Here is an 11,486-nt window from a genome sequence, read left to right on the forward strand (position 1 = left end):
ATATGTTGTGTTTACTTTTTTTATTATTGTTTTTAAAAACTGATTGTAAATACACAACCAAAGATAGGTAGCGCTGGCGACTGTACCGCATTTGAAATCGTTGTCCCATACTTTTTATCGGTGTCCCGACTTAGGAAGGCGTTTGGTCTATAACGCAGCACGCGAAACGGCAATAGCTATAAAATTGCCTCAAATTAGGACTACAGAAATGTTTAGATCCTTTGTTGATCGAGTTGGCAAATTTTCTTTCTTTCTAGACATCGCCTACCAGTGGCTTGTACCAAAACTCTTTGTAAAATCGATCCTTTAAATATTTCGATTAGGTTGGCTGTTTAAAAAAACGAATAATTCATGGTTAAATTTTGATTTATTTTCATGGAAATTATTTCAATCGTGATATTTCTTTAAAAATTCAAATCGTTTTGAAATAAAACGTCAGTTCATGTTGGATTCTTTGACGTCAGATTGAAAATTCCGTTTGAAATTTTGTGTCGTGGGCCGTTTGAATGTTCTCATGTTCATAAGGCAACTGTATCCATTTCCCGAGTTGTTGTTGTTGAGTTGTTCAAATTCATACTTTTCGGCCTTTTGATATGATTTGAATGGGAGTAACAGTGACCTATTGCCGATTACAATTCTTTGGCCTTTTGTGATAACAACATCCCTTTTTTTGTTTGTTGGAAATTTAAATATATAATCAGAAATATTATGATTTAATAGCTACATCTTATATTACACTATTTAAATATCTCTACAAAAATTAAAAACACTTATTGAGGTAAGTCAGTTGAATCCACTCAGCACTAAAACTCTTTAACCAAGTTCCAATTAACGGGTTGTATTTTCCTTTTGGTTACGCTCTTGACCCGCCCATACTTTGAGGCTTGAAGATATTGACTGTGCATAGAATTAAGAAGATAAATGTAACTTTGGTAAAAGTTTTATTGCTGAAGTGTCTTGATTACAGGTACACTTGTGAACAGGTACACTGATTAGAATTGAGCATTTTAAACGTATGAAATACGAATACGTAAAAATTCTGGATTATTACCCAATTTCTCAATTAAGAAAATTTACTTATTTACTACCGTTTAAAAAAAATCTAGTTCTATTTCAACTACGTGATTATCAGGACACACTCTTTGTTGAATTTTTTTAGAGATTGCATGGAAAAACCTTGAAATCCTTTGCATCAATTGCGAATTTCCTTCTTTGTCATTCACCTTCTGTGCTTGCAATGACTGAGAGGTAAGGTGATTTGAGGGACTCTCCTGAGCTACCTTCTCCGTAGTATTTACCATTAGAAAATAAATGAAATTATGGGAAATTTTGTTATTGACGCGGTACTCGTATCTAATCACCATGTTGGGGTTTATTGCGTTAAACGAACGCTGAATTTCTCTTTGGATATTACACTCGTCCACTAACCGATTGATGAACTGCCAGTAGGATAAAAAAAGAACGAATCCGTTCGGCGTGATAGCCATTGCCGGTTACAGTAATTGCCTCCTGAAGCTGCTGTTCCGGAAGCACCATTGTTGTGCTATGTAAACTTACTATGAAACATTAAAATATTTATAATAATCAAAATAATATAGTACCAGTTAGAAATAATTCTTAGATGTAAGATGTTATGATAGGATGTTATAGATGTAATCAGATTTAAATGAAGACTAGATCCGGAGATATTGTCACTACTCGCGTGTCTGCAGGTCAATGGCACGAGCTAATTGCGAGCTAATTGATAAAATTGTTTCATTAATTTGATGGACTTTAATGACGCTGCAATATACATGCCTGATTTTGTGCTTGTTGGGGAATTGGTTGCTGGTGTCTTTGGCGTTGGTTTCGGTTCACACGTTGAGAGCGTTGACGGACGATTACGATTGCGGTTCCGTGGTTCTTTTGGGAGAGAATGGTAAAGCTACATCAACTCCACTCTTCTCCCACCCCAGCCAGCACCAACAATCGAGAGTTACTGTAAAGGTAAGTAAGATAAAATGAATGTAAAATAAGGTTAATAGATTTGTCCTAACTCCTTTGTCTGTCTTGTGGTTCACTTGCCACTTGAGTGATTGTTGATTGAGACATTTGACTAATACAAGAACGCTGTGGCCTGTGCCCAACTGCCCACTTCTCCATTTCAGACAACAGAGTACGTAGTCCATGCAACTTTTATATCCTTTATTAAAGATCTTAAATTCTAACTATCTTTCTATTTTTGTAGTCCTCAATTATCGTTCACATTTCACAGTCACCTGCCAGAAAAGATATGGAAGCGAGTTTAGAAAATGCAACATTAGATGAAAGTGAAGTAGGCTTGGAAGTGATCGAAGATGATGCTAATAATTCTGAAACAGAAGAAGGGTTGAATGAATCTATGGATGGGTCTACTGCCAATGCTTATTCACATTCCAAGTCAAAGGAGCCAAAAATGTGGTATCAGCAGCTGGTGTTGACCTACTTCGAATTTCCCGAAACTCTAAAGGAAAAACCAAGAGAAGAAATCCCAAAAAACAAAAATATACAAGGAAAATGTTTAAAGTGTGGCAAGAGGTATTCCGGCCGACCATTCTCAACAAGCAACTGGCAACGGCACCTTAAAGTTAGTTGCATTTCCCTTTTGTATAAGATTTCCATATTGTAATGAATAATTTTCTATTTTTATTTATACAGACACACCAACTTGTATACCAGGAGTACACTCAAAAGGTGAAAGATGCTCGAAAAGCTAGGAACATGGAATTGAAGTCAACATCCAGCAATGAAGCTCTCAGAGAAAAAAGATCAAAACTTCAACAAGCAAAACTGAACTATGCCGTGGTTCAACCAATTTCAAAAAAGGAGCAGAGTGCTTGATCAGCTAATTTTGAGGTACATTATCAAGGAGGCAAGGCCACTTGAAACAGTAGAATCTCTCTCATTTCGAGAAATGGTTAACGGCTTGAACCCCCGAGCAAATATCATGTGTGTAAATAAGCTAAGGAAACTCATCGAAAGTGAAAGGGAGGCCAGTCATGGTAAACTACTCCAGACTCTAGCCACAGTGAAACATGTTTGTCTCGCAGTTGACATGTAGAGTACTCTTAAGCGTAGTTTCATGGGGGTGACTTGTCACTGGATTGAAGAAGAAACCTACAAGCGGAGATCAGCTGCTCTTGCATGCAAGAGGTTCAAAGGTTGGTTTTGATATATGTTATCACTTATCAGAATGTAATACTAAATCAGTTAAAATTTCATTGTATCGGTGCTTTCACCTTTCAGGACGACAAACATTCGATGCAATTGCCAAGATGATTCAAGAGGTGATGAAAGACTTCCAGCTTGTGGATAAAGTAAAATTTATCGTGACCGACAACGGTGCAAACATTTGCAAGGCAGTGAAAACTTAACAAGAAGAAAAAAAAGTCAGAACAACAAAAAAGGTTGAATGCATCTTTGGTAAAAGAATCAGATGGAGAGGTTAACAGTATTAGTGACGAAGAATCTGACAGTGAAGATCTAGATTTTGTTGACATCGAACTGGAAATAGAAGATAATGGAATCATATCGATTGGCGATATGTTGGATCATCTTATTGTTGAATGTCGTATTGTCTTGATGTATTGTCTTGATGATGATGGTAATACTATACCCTTTATAACTCCGCCAATCTCCCAGAACACATACACTGCGCCTCCCATCTTTTAAATTTACTGGCGTCGGCTGATTTCGATAAGGTGTTACTTACCAATCGTTTATTTCAAGAGAAGTACAACCGCGCCATTGGGAAGTTAATAAAGTTGTGGAATAGATACAACCGAAGTTCTTTAGCATCTGAAAAAGTTCATTCAATTTTCGGTAAAAGCCATTTGAAATGTTTTGATTTGACTTATCTAACACATTTTCTTTTACATTTAAGGTTGTCAGATAAAAACACCTTGTGAAACGAGATGGAATTACAAATTTGATGCAATAGAGGACGTTCTCAAAAAGGATCAAGATAAGCTAGATGAATTAATGTCAAGCCTCCAATTAGAGATCCTGGATGTCACAGACAGAATTCTATTAAATGAATTCTTATTGGTCAAGAAGCCAATTGCCGTCTACCTCGACATTCTACAAGGAGAAAATAATAATTTCCTCGGCTGCGTTCTGCCTTGTGTTTTGAAAATTAAGCAGGAAATTAAAACTATTTCTAGCCAGAACATGCAACCTAATGGTTTTGGGGCTTTCATCCGGAAAGGAATTCTGGCTCATATCGAAAACAGGTTTCTCATTTCCTCTCAATATATTATATATAATGCTTATCTAATAAATTTTTATTGTCAATGAAATAGATTTGGCACTTGGTTTAAAGACGACAAGTTCGTGATTGCCAAATGTGTCCATCCTAAGTTCAAATTAGACTGGATAGCAGATGAAGAAGAAATGAGGTCTCACAGGAAGTTAATAGCTCGTAAGATTGCGCTTATTCAGGAAAAGGAAATCGCCGATGAAATGTCAGCATCTATTCGTAATCGTGACCCTCTCGATTTCCCTTCAAAGAACACAGCCACCCTTGACGAACTTGAGTTGTTTTTCATTGATAAAGATAAAGATTTGGCTATGCTTGACAAATATCCAAAAGTTAAACGCTTGTTCTTAGAGTATAACACAGCACTGCCATCAAGTGCGTCTGTCGAGAGGTTGTTCAGTGCAGGGCCACTTGTCCTCACCGCCCGACGCAACCGTCTTGCAGATAGAATTTTTGAGACTTTGTTGCTGCTTAAGGTTAATTTTAGTAACAAAAACTAAACTTCTGATTAACTTTTCGTAATATTGGATAACTTATGCCACAGCTGTCTGTTATAACCAAGATTGAATGTTGCCGTTGCTGCAACCTTACACGTCTTAATAAACTAGACCATTACATTTCATTCATTCCTTGTTGTATTGAGATTTTTTTATTCAAATTGTGAACAGAATAAAAAATTTTGATTCTGATTCTTGATTCTTGATTCTGAATCAAACATCACTGAATGATTGTGATTTTTGATTCTTTGATTCTTTGATTGATTGATTCTATTCAGGTTTGATTCCGTTCACAGTTATGATCGATTCGGCAGATCACTGGTTAATACATAATCGAAATATAAATACACACTGTATTAAAACGCCATTGGTTGTGTACCACAGCATTATTGAATCGATATTCAATGCCATGGCGATAAGTTGGGTGCAAATGCTTCAAGCTTCTTTGAATCTCACGGTGAGCACTGCACTTCTCAGTGAAACTTGGGTTGGAGGCCAAAAACCACATGGCATCTTGGATTCTTCTTTGATGGTAATTATTACCCCTTACTGCTCTAGCCCTAACACGATCTGATATAGGTATAAAACCATTTTCAGAAAAGAAATAGCAAAACCAAAAACTCGAGAGTAAAATGCCTATATCCTATATGGGTTATCCTTCTAATGAGCAGTCTGCTGTCCATTTCACCCCCATGAATCAATCTCGCGCGTTGGCCCCTTTTTACACTCCATGGAAGAAGAATATTCTGTACCTCAAAAGGAAGCTGTAATACTCTTACAGAACATGCATCACGTAAGACCAAGAGCTGGTCAAGATCGACAAACTTAGTAAAAAGGAGGTTTACTTGGGCCAAGTAAAAGAAAAAGAGGTTACTTCGCAACCATACGCCACCATTGAGTTCATCCGCTTTCAACAAGCAAGTGTGGTCTAGCTAGATTCCGAACTAGTTAACTCCAATCTGGCGTTCACAAATGCCACAATCCAGAAGTTCAGCTCTCTTCAGAACTCGTCGACCACCGAGACTCCCTTCAACCTAGCTTTTCCCAGCAGACCGTCTTACGCCCTAGCCACCCAAAGTCAGCCGTCTCTAGTCATCGTTGCTAACTTTGATAAGGAATCCGCTCCTGCCAACTGTGTCTCATCCATGGAAAATGTGGAACAGCTTTTGGATTCCAAGGTTGGCGACCCCGTTCCGTCATGGGTTCGACAGAATAATATACTCTCTTAGTTGGCTTAACAAAAAAGCTAATTTTTACTGCTTCAAAAGTATCCTTAAGTTCAGACAAGACTCAGATCGTAACAATATGTTTACATCTATCTCCCGGTTAAAGTGTTTCCTGCCGTTGCTCTCTTTGTAGATTTAATATAAATATCTTTATATAATTTAATTAATCGCCCTGTTTTTGGGTGGTGTTTAATGCCGAGTGAATGAACTCATATCAATAGTGGAAGATCAGTATTTTGAATTATTTTGATAAAAAATTGATTTTTATTTAAATATTCAATTTCCAATTTTAGAAATGATATGAAAAGAATATCAAATTCACACGATTATATATGATATTTGGAAATTCACCATCTATAGCTACAAACTCGATATCATGTGCAATATAATTTGTCTGGGATCTATTCGATAAAAAATTTCATCTAAACTGTTATATAGTAAAACATCAATGATAGAAATTTTTTATTGGATTTCAACTTCATATTACAGGGGGAAATATCATGACAGTCAACCAATTCATTAATAGTGGATGAAGGCTAGTTTTTATGAGTTATTTTAACTCAACTTCTTAAATCAACTTAATGGATGCCGTGTGCTGGTAGGGTAGCATATTTTTTAGTGTTGAAATGTAAGCCGTGGCTCGGTATGGGACTATATTGGAACGTAAATATGCCTAAATCCAAACTAACAACTAACTTCTCGCCATGCCTTCCAACAATAACTTTAAATTCCTTCAATAGATTCTGTGCCACACAACGGCCACTGCGGCAGCTCTATTTGAGACCGTCTTAGAGGACAACTTAGATATATTTCTCTTTGAAGAACCATATGTCCGCCATCCAAACCCCTGTTCTGGTGAACATCATGCGTGAAATCATGCTTTTGGTGCACCCATTTGGGTGAGTATTTCTCTTGCCAACTCTTGCCGGGCCGTACTTCTCAGATCGACACTCCTGGTTGCAGTCGTTGACCTACACTCTTGGGGAAATACCTTCAGATCTCTGCTATACTTGAAAAAAGAACTGTGTACTTTACGCTACTAAACAAGACAATCGTTTGAAATATGGGCCGTACTAAAAACTGGAGAGAATCGAGCAAAATTCACTTAATTCAAAGCTACTTATCAAAGGGATTTACGGAAGGCAAAGAACTGTGTTTAATATTATTGTGCGAATGAAACCCGTCTTTCTCTGACTTATTCTCTGCCCTCAAGATCTTCTCTGACAAAGCCATCAATATTCCTCTCCCGCCGTTAGTAAATGTTAGCGGCGAGGCCGTATCTGACCCTTCTGCAGTTCTTGACAGCTACATCGATCATTTCTTTCTTAACGAGCCACTTTCTCTTCACGGTGGATGCCCACTCCGCGATGGAAGATTTTGTTTTGTAGGGCTTATGAAAAAACCCTAGCTTCGCCCCTCCACCTCTCGTTAACAGTGTGGGGGCTAATGACTTCGATCGACTATCCGAACTCTGAGGCTGCTCCTAGCTTTGATGGTATCACCATGAGCATCATCGAATCCTTCCCAGTCATTAAACTCCATCTTTTATTTGTCTTAACTGCCTGCTTTAAACTACAGTACTTGCCCAATTGCTGCAAAACAACAAAGGGTGCTCTGATTAGCAAACCAAACAAAGCTGATTACAGTGTTTTTAACGGCTTCAGGCCGATCAGCTTAGTCAACAGTCTAGTACAAATACTCGTAAAAGTTATCCTATCCTGACTTCAATGGCATGCTTGCCACAGCCAGTGGTCCCAACCAGCACGGTTTTTTGGAGGAAAAATCCACCGAGTCTGCCGGTCATGCTCCTGTCTCATTTATAGAAAAGCTCATTCTGCTAAGAAACTGTTGTTACAGCATATTTCTCGATATATAAAGCGTATTTGCTGCAGCATGATGGTACCGTTATATTTTTTCCGCTCAAATCATGAGTGACTGCCCCATGTACCTGTCTCTTTCTTTCTGACTGATCGCACAGTCTCATGGTCACACCATGGCTCTGTAAGGACTCACACTGTGAACCTAGGTTGCCCTCAAGGTTTTATTCTCAAGTCTTTTTGATTTTCTTCAAAAAGTGCCTTCATTCATTAATGACGTTCTTACAATGCCGTCTACAGAAATTGTATTCCTAGGCCTCACCCTGGATAGCAGATTGAAATGGGTATCTCACTTTAAATCAAACGTCATTGCTGTCAGGAAAGCATTCTTTATGGTGATTGGCTGCCTGCGAAACTCCTTGAGCCTAAATAAAAAACCGCATCTAGTTCCTGTAATTTTCCGTCGTTGAGCCGATCATCCTGCATGACTGTTCCTTATAAGCTTCGCTTCTTAACATCAAGGCGGGGGTCAAGAAAGCACGATTTAGCCAGCGGAAGGTTCTAAAGGCTTCCATATAAGCATTCAGAACTGTATCAACAGAAGTGCTCCTCATTCTCCTCAATAGCTACCTTTCAATAGAAAATTTTTTTCTAGAGCTTGCCGCTTTTCATTATTGATCTTCGTCTATTAACTTTTCGCAGTCGTCCCCTTTATGGATTTCTTAGTATTTCCCCAGCATCGTGCGTCAGCATGAAGTCGAGACTCCGCGGCTGAGATCGTCTTATGTCCTTATCTTGGACAACAATGAGCTAATGCTTCTTTCTGTCCCTTGTGTGCTGCGGCTACGTTCTGTTTGCCTTTTCAATTCTGTGTGATGTTGATGGACAACACGGGTATTCTGGACATTATTATTGGTTTTCTTGGCTCAAATTCGGTGAACTAACTGGCCACCTACATAATGTACTGAGTGCTCTCCGGGTCGCGTCCCTGCCAGTTCAGAGATACCCCTGTGGAGCTATGTGCATCATACATTTCCTCCTTCACCTTCTTTCCACCCCAAGTTTCCGGATTGCAGGTTGAGAATCTCGACATCCTCTCTTCCATTCGTAATAAACCCACTGTCTGCTTGTGCCTATCCTTGTCACCAACTCCCTGGTCCTTTAATGTACCAGTTTTTGGTTCCTCTCTTCTTTAACTCTCTATCTCTCCTAACAAATCCGGTCTAAAAACTCACCAGAGAGTAAAAAAATCGGCCATCTGAAACCGTAAGTCGATAAAATCCTCGTTTAGCGCAAACGCACGAGCTATTTTCTCTCACATAATGACACCGTCTCTCTCCAGCTACCACCAACTGTATTACTGCAAATCTTCCATTTTATTTTTTTTATTTTTTAAACCTAAGCTAGGAGTCTCATGACGACTACGGGTCTTTAAAGTAGTAGTATTGTCCACTCTGTTAAATACAAAGATATAGTTTATGCTCAACCCATCTCCAGTAAATTTGATCGTAACATTGCACAGTTGTAAACGCAATTGTAAACTTAATTTTTCCCCACAAAGTTTGAGCTTTTCTCTTAAATTTTTTCCCGCTGCACTTCTCCAATCAACCAATGCATGCTCTATTGGCTCAACGTTACCGACGTCTTTCGGCACGTTGTCATCTCTACTGCTGGTGAGCATAATGTCTACTTGGTAGGAAGCATATCAACAATTGCATAAAGTCTGGGTTGACGACCGTCCCAGCCAGTCCTACGGATTGGAATTTTCCAGAACAATGTAAATCTTAGCAGGAGAAGGAATTACATTAGTTGTATGGGAACTTCGGTCTCAATACCTTAGGGGGGAATCTGTGGTGCGACGTTCAGCTGTAAAATATTTTGGGCTTAAAAAAGCTGGGGTGCGAGTTCTGCTTTATTTATGCTTCATGGATATTCTTCATAAATACAACAGAATGACATCAACTTTCTATGAAATGCATGGTATTCCATGGCATCGAAGAAGAACTTGAATAATATATACCTTAACCTTAAAAGTTGAGACACGCTATAATCATAATTATAAAGTCTTAAAGGGATAACCAGGACACTGCGACCCTTCAGAAATTCCAGATTTCCGCAGTAAACTTCACGATCCTCTGCAACTAACGAAGAACTACATTATATTTAAAAAAAGCCATTTATTTTTCTTTCCATTCAATTGACTCTCAGACTTCAGTAAAACACACAAAAACGAAAGAATCATAATCTGAATCAATAAAATTTATAGTACAGTCTCGCTAACCATCGCTACGGTGTACACTAGTCGAAAAGTCACACGAGATTTTGGTACGGATACTTTGCAACTTAAAAAAAACCAAATGATAACAAATAAAACTAATAAATGAATTAAGCGGCAATTTCTTAACCCTTCCCCTTGGAAACACATGTTAAGTTCGCAACTGGCACCCGTTAAATAAACAGTGAATCGTTCTCGCGTGTTTTTTCTCAGCGTCACGTGACCAGTGATGAATAAAAAAAATTCAAATAAGTATTTCCGATGGTTATCAAATCCGAGGAGCTAGATGTGACCAACAATATCCAAGACTACGCCCGCCACGCGGATTGAATTAGGTCATTTCTCGGAATCTGGTTCCCTGGTTTTATTCTTCGTGGAAGAATGCTGTTTGCTCAGGGAGATTCAACAAAGGTTGAGCAGGTCACTATCCCTGATCACCGAAACGATCATGAGTAACGTATTACAAACATTGTTGTTCACATATTTTTATTTCTTCGTGGAACTTGCTTTTGTTTGATTTATTATATATAGTCTTACCTTGTTACAGGAAAAGGTACTTTTAACGTTTACGGACCTAGTTAGGATGGTCGGCGTAGCCTTGATGCTGTTTTCATCAAGTCTAAGATTAGGCTGTTGTCATATACAACAAGTATTTTTTGTTATAGTATACGACCACCACGAGAATACGCTATCACATTTGCTATTAATTAATTAATTTTTAATCTCTTTGATAATTCATTATTATTTCATATTTCTTAAATTTTTAGCAAATTCATAACTTATTTTGCTGTAGAGAAATGGATAAAAGAGTTGAGTGTGGAAAACCAACCATGTAATAGAATTCATTTTTGAAGAAGGGAAAATTTGTCTCCACGTCACGGACGCACTGCTGGAGAATGGTGGCATGTGTATGTACAGATTAAAAAAAAAAGTTCGGTCTTATTGTAATCTTTGTGTTAAACTTCCAAGCCATTGGTATGTCGACGATATTTCTTAAAATAAGTGGCTACAACGGTAAAAAAACCAAGGAGCTGGACGTGGCAATTAATATACAGGGTTAACTTTATACAGGGAAAAAGAATACCTTTTTTGTATGGTCATCAACGAATTTAGCTACTGAACACCAGTGTTGCACTATTTCTATGTTGCGCGATACATAAATTGAATATTGAATATATGAGGAACCATAACAACCAATCTTTAAGTAACCGAACTTTAAAAAAAGCTCATAACTTTGTTTGTATGGCCGTTGGTGTCCAATTCCAGAGGGTGGATGAAAAAAATCAACTTTTGCTCTTGCAACTTGCTCAAAGTGTGGAGTTGTGAGGAGCTATATTAATTAATCACTGAAAATGTTCAAGTACATCTTAAATCCCCAAAAAGCGAGATGAAAAA

At 38.1% G+C, this 11,486-nt stretch overlaps 1 long non-coding RNA gene across 1 annotated transcript; it reads right to left on the reverse strand.

The window, feature by feature from the left end:
• Positions 1–501: 501 nt before the first annotated feature.
• LOC124193781 lies at positions 502–3,811 on the reverse strand. The gene is made up of 3 exons (XR_006874483.1): positions 3,731–3,811; positions 1,602–1,978; positions 502–1,543 (listed from the first exon to the last, which is right to left on the reverse strand). It is a non-coding gene; the product is annotated as an uncharacterized LOC124193781 (long non-coding RNA).
• Between the last annotated feature and the right edge of the window lie 7,675 nt (positions 3,812–11,486).

The sequence above is a fragment of the Daphnia pulex genome, chromosome 5 (assembly GCF_021134715.1).
Source record: "Daphnia pulex isolate KAP4 chromosome 5, ASM2113471v1".
Classification (NCBI taxonomy): Eukaryota; Metazoa; Arthropoda; class Branchiopoda; order Diplostraca; family Daphniidae; genus Daphnia; species Daphnia pulex.